A 6631-nucleotide genomic window follows, 5' to 3' on the forward strand; every position below is an offset into this window, starting at 1 on the left:
AGACAAAGTTCTCAACTTAATCGACATGAGAAAATTCATATTGGATAGAAAACTTTTTAATGTGAACAAATATAGGAAGTCTTATCTAACACAAATAGCTTTTTGAACATGAGTATTTATATTACAGCAATCTTCAAATGTGTGTAATCAATGGAAAAACCTTAAAACTTATAAATTTAAATTCTACATGAGGAACTCATTAGACTGAAAAATTTTAAATATACTTCTTTCAAAAGTGGAAAACAGTGAGCACAAGAGAGTTCATACTGGAGAGAGAAATTTCAGATGTCATAATGGTATCATTTCCTTTCTGAAGTAGATATCTTATTGAACATAAAGAGAATTAATTGATACTGGGGTAAAGAAATCTTTTGAAGACCAGTGAGGGCAACCCTTTAGCTCTACTTTTTTGTGATATGATTACAATCCAGAGAATTTCATACTGGAAAAATCCTTTTTGAGCAGTAGATATGGAGCATTCTTTTTAACTTCCTTAAACAACGTGTACCGACTCTAAGAGGAATCCATGCTGGATCAAAGAAATGATTTAAAATGTCACAATTGTGAGAAATCTGTTAGATAATCACAACTTTGAAAGTCTGTAGGTACTTCAGTTTTCTATCTACTCCAACCCACATATTAAAGAAAAATCCCCACTGACATACCTGACAAAGTAGTTACCCATTCTCTGACTTGAACTTCCAAGGAGAGGGAATCTGCCACCTTCTGAAGTATTCCATTCCACTTTTAGACAGCTTAATTGTAGGAACTTTTCCCCCAATTGTAAACTTAAATTGTCTCTCTGTCAGCTTCCATTCCGTTTTTGCCCGCCCCCACACCTTTGCTTTTGTGGGATGAAATTAGGAATGGGTCTAATCCCTTTTCCCACAGCATAGCCCATCAAAGCCTTAAAGATGGTATTGGCTCCTTCCCTTCTCTTCTTCAGATTAAATATATATATTCCATCCCCTCAGCTGATATGGATCCAGGGTCCTTCATCATCTTGCTTGTCCCGATCTGGGCATTCTTTAACTGATCAATTATCCTTAAACCATGGATGCCAAGGACTGAACACAATATATCGTATGATGGTTTAATGATGGCGAGAGTACGATGGGATGGATTATTTCCTATTCCTGTAAGTTATATTCCTCTTAATGCAGCCCAAGATGGTCTTAGCTTTTTTTTTTTTAGCTGCTACATTATACTTCTGACTCATAATGAACTGGTGGTTCACCCAGAACCCAGATCTTTTTCAAACAACTAATTTCTAACTATGCCTTCCTCATGTCATAAATATTTGTAAAGTTGATTTTTTTTTTTATTCAGGTACAAGATTTATATCTATCCCTATTCAGTTTATCTTTTTAGATTCATCCCAATGGCGCAGGCCTATTAAATTATTTTAGTTCCTGACTGTCACCCATAGTTTTAGTTTTACTTCTTTGTCATCTACAAGTTTTAATAAGTTGCCTGTTGGCCAAATCTTGGATTAAAATATAAAATGTTAAGCAGGACAAAGGCAAGAACAGATCCTTGGTGGTACTCCCCTGGAGACCTCCTTATTGATATTAAGACCAATTAACAACCACATCTTGCAATTTAGCAATATCAACCAATTTTGAATCCTTATATTTGTATTATTGCGTTAATTGAGACCACTCTATCTTCTCTCCACAAAAATAGTATTAAATATCTTATTAAAAATTTTGCTAACATCTTGGTAAACTAGATCTATGGCAGTCCTCTCATCTACTAGTTGTATAATCCTTTCCAAAAAGGAAATAAAGTTATTCTGGCATTTACCTCTCCTTGATGACATCATCAAGGCCTTGCTCTTCATAATCACTGCTTCCATATCCAGATGTTCAACAACCAGCTCCTTAACCTATTTTGGGAACTTTCCCAGGAATCACAGTCAAGCTCGCAGCCTTTGGTTTGTACTCATCCTTTTGTTGAAATTCAGGACAACTTTTGTCTTTACCCATTTTTATGGCACGTCTCCTGTTTTCCATTTTCTTTGGATATCACTGAAATTGTCTCTCAGTAATTACATTTGTAAATTCTTCCAGAACACAAGAATGTAATTTCTCCTGGTACTGTGACTTGAATTTGTGAGTCAGTGAGATGCCTATTTCTGTCTTCTTACTTATCTTGGCACCAACCTCCCCATTTAAGTATTTTTGTTCAGTTATTTCCAGTATAAAGGTAATTTTCCTTTGCAGAAAAAATTAAGGAAAAAGAATAACACAGTTTCTGCTTCTGTTGTCAGTTATCATTGTCCCCTGCCCCAAGCAAAGGCCCTATCTCTGCTTTGAACTATTTTTCCCCTCTCACTATATTTTATTTATTTGTTTGTTTTGTGGGGCAATGAGGGTTAAGTGACTTGCACAGGGTCACACAGTCAGTAAGTGTCAAGTGTATGAGGCTGGATTTGAACTCAGGTCCTCCTGAATCCAGGAGCCGGTGCTTTATTCCACTGTGCCACCTAGCTGCCCCCCTCCATTCTTTTAATGTAAAGTTCATTTGATTCAAGACACTTAGTAGACACATCCTTAACAGCATTTATTAAGTGAACTCCATCTCTGTCCAGGAATCCTCACACTTCATATAAGTATGGTCCAGATATCCAAATACCATGTTCAAGACCCCACCTTAGCTAGGTGTTTATTTCCCAAATTAAACTTCTCTTGACGTAGCCCTTTCCATTAGTGGACAACAGCAGAGAAATGCAACCTGTATTCCCTCTGGTCTTCAGTTTCTTGGCCTAAATTTCAGGCAAGGCAAAATACTTTTTATGTTCCTTCTGGATAGTATCATTTGTCATTCACCTAAAAAGGAATTTTTAATGAAGAGAAGAGAATTTTATTGAAGAAAAGAACCTTTGAATGTCATGAATATAGAATGCCAGAGCATATATCTTTTGTTGTTATTGTTGTTGAGGCAATTGGGGTTAAGTGACTTCCCAGGGTCACACAGCTAGTAAGTGTCAAGTGTCTGAGGCCGGATTTGAACTCAGGTACTCCTGACTCCAGGGCCAGTGCTCTCTCCACTGCGCCACCTAGCTGCCCCGCATATATCTTCTTGAACATAAGAATTGGTAATTCGTGATATATCTTTTTATTTATTTATTTTTTTTTTAGTGAGGCAATTGGGGTTAAGTGACTTGCCCAGGGTCACACAGCTAGTAAGTGTTAAGGTGTCTGAGGCCAGATTTGAACTCATGTACTCCTGAATCCAGGGCCAGTGCTCTATCCACTGCACCATGTAGCTGCCCCGGTGATATATCTTTTTAAAACAGTCAATGTGGTGTCCTTTAGTGCAAAATATAACAATACTATAGTAGATAGTAATACCTTGAATATAATTAACATGAAAGAATTTTCATGTTTCTGCTTTTGTGTTCTACTGTTCTACTTTCTTGATTTTACAGTATCTACAGAATCAAGAATTACCTTTTGAAAGGTATTCAGAGATGCAGAATTATAAACTTGAAGCTGGAAGGGGCCTTAGAATTCAACTTTTCATTTTTCACATAGGAAACTGAAGTCTGAAGAACTGGCATGACTTGCCCAAAGATCATAGACTTGGTAAGTGAAAGGGACAGAATTTGAATCCAGGTATTATGACTCCAATATCAGTGCTCTTTTCTCTGGATCAGGTTAAAACCATCTATTCCAACTCCCGCATTACCAATTATTTGCTCTCAAGTATCACTGATAAATGATCAAAAAACCTTCATCAAAGGCAGTCCTCTCTAAGTTTAGACAGTTCTAACTGATAGTTTTCCTAGTAGTTCTGATTACTTATAGTAAAGAGAAAAAAATAATGCAACACCCATAGAGAGCTCTTCAAATACCGAAAAAACCCCTAATTTCACATCCTCTTTAAGTGTTTTCTTTAAGATAAACATTCCCTGGTCTGTCAACTAGTCGTTTGTAGCATGATACCTAATCTTCTTGCCATCTTCATCGTTTGCTTTTGCTACACTCTAGGTTGTCTTAAATCCTCTCTAAAATATAACTTCTAGAGCCAAGCACAATGCTCCAGATGAGGTCTTTTCAGACCAATGCAGTAGAACCATCATCTCTCTCATTCTGGATACAGTACTTAGCTGCAATCTTGGATAGCACTGACTTTCTTGATGGACATGCTTTTTGGCGACTCCTCCCTCTCCATTCTCCATATTCCTTTGGGTACTCTGGGAGACTTTGAGGGATTCCCTTCAAGATACCCTTTTTTTATCCTCATGAATATTGATGATCTCCCATGTTTATATACTGGCCTTTTGGGAGAAACCTTACCTTTTGAGAGAACAGCTTGTTTCTTCTTATTCAAACAAAAAGAAAAGTGGTTACATCAGTTATGTCTCACCTCCATACACTGCTCTTAAGTTTGGTGTGATCAATACTTTTGTATTATCTCCTAGAGAAGTTTCTGAAGTGAGTTGTGCAATCCTTGTGGTATGCAAGATGATTCATGGGGAAGTGGAGGGAAAATATTAGAACCTCATTTTGTATTTCTTTTTTCTTTTTTTTTTTTTAGTGATGCAATTGGGTTAAGTGATTTGCCCAGGGTCACACAGCTAGTAAGTGTTAAGTGTCTGAGGCTGGATTTGAACTCAGGTACTCCTGACTCCAGGGGCCGGTGCTCTATCCACTGCGACACCTAGCTGCCCCTAAATTTATTTTTTATCTGGCAGCTGCAAAAACTGGCAAAACTGGAAAAAGTGGCATGTAATGAAGTGCAATTCCTCAGTAAGTTATAGCAGGATTGAGCCCACTCAGAAGATTTGGATGTAGGTTTGGCCTGCCAGTAGGAAGCTCTTTGTGCCACCCATTGTCCGTACTCATGTAGGCAGTCACTTGGGAGGGAGGGTTCAGATAATACCTCTGTTACCCCAACCCCTTAAAAATCTGGAGAGAAGAAACTCTCCCTACCCCCTCCCCAGCTGGATCTTGACTTGGGTTCCATGTTCAATACCCTCTCTTGTTCGTTTCCATGCCCACAACTGCCTCCACAATATAGTCTCCAAGTATAGGCGAGGTATACTCCCCAAGGCTACACTGATGGGGACTACTGTAAACTGGATGGTTGGTTCCATACAGCCTCTGCTAGAAATGCCCAGTATATCATTTAGCCTGGAGGTCTAGACATCAGGTTGATCTGGAACAGCAGGATGCTAAGGAGTTATGTTTCTTGGGTTGGGGAGGAGGGACTAATCAAAGTTCTGGATGTGTTCTGGAGTGTTATACCTTTGTTTTTTCCTGGTCCTGCACTTCTTTGGTCAATAAGGGCTAGATTTTTATTGTTTATTCATTTCAGTCATGTCTACCCTTCAAGACCCCTTTCAGGTTTTCTTGACAAAGATACTGGAGTGGTTTGCCATTTCCTTCAGCTCATTTTACGAATGAGGAAACTGAGACAAACGGGGATAAATTCCTTGTCTAAGGTCACACAGCTAGTAAGTGTTTGAGGCTGAATTTGAACTCAGGTCTTCCTGACTCCAGGCCTGGTGCCCTATTCACTGCGCAACCTAGCTGCCAAAGGGCTTGATACTGGCTCCATTTCTTCTCCCTCCACTATGGCCACTCTAATGGATTTTACCTGCTTAGGAAGTTTTCCCATATGGCCTTTGTAACAGGGAAGCCAAGAGCAGCTGCTAAATGCAGTCCTTTTCTCTTCCCAAGGACAAGTCAGTTAGTAAGCTTTATTAAGCATCTACTATGTGCTAGGTGCTGTGCTAATTACTAGGGATACAATGGAAACTGAAGGGGTGGGTTTAGCCTCGGGGAATAGTAGTAGAATCCCCAACATTGGTGTGCTATAAGGTGCACGGTTTAGAGGGCAGCTAGGTGGTACAGTGGATAAAGCACTGGCCTTGGATTCAGGAGGACCTGAGTTCAAATCCAGCCTCGGACACTTGACACTTGCTAGCTGTGTGACCCTGGGCAAGTCACTTGACCCTCATTGCCCTACCAAAAAAAAAAAAAGATGCACAGTTTAAAAAGGAAGACACTGTATGAAGCAGACTTCAGAAAAAGAGCCATTTTTGGTTTACCTGGTCTAGCTGCTGGTGGGATTTCTTACAGTGTCTTTTACAAACAAGGTGGAAATAGATAAGTATTCCTTGGTGGTCTCTTGTTCCTCAGTCTGTCATTGCAGGTGTGCAAAAAGAGATACTTCAATAAGCATTTATTAAGTATATGTGTATTCCCTCGTTATCCCCCCACCCAGTCTATCTATATGTTTTAGGCCCTGAGACTGTGGGTAGACACACAGACAAAAGCAACATGGGCCCACATCGAGGAGTTTCCATTTTGCTAGGGGGAAAAACATGTACACACAATACATACAAAATTAGTACAAAATAATTTGGTAGAGGGGGTCTGGAGGCAGAATACTAACAATGAGAACTCCAAAACAGCCTCTTGTGGTACTTCCAGGAACTAGGGGTTGAATTTTTTTTCTTGAGTAGCAAGGGGGTTGTTGTTGTTTTAGGATGAGGGAAGAAAGCATGAATAAGGTAGACAGTAAAACTTTATTTTCACCTAAACATACCTGTTGCCTTTTAGAAGTGATAGTTTGTTGGGTTCTGTTCATTATACTCTGAATCCTTCCATTTAATCTG

Source organism: Dromiciops gliroides, chromosome 3 (genome assembly GCF_019393635.1).
Source record: "Dromiciops gliroides isolate mDroGli1 chromosome 3, mDroGli1.pri, whole genome shotgun sequence".
NCBI lineage: Eukaryota > Metazoa > Chordata > Mammalia > Microbiotheria > Microbiotheriidae > Dromiciops > Dromiciops gliroides.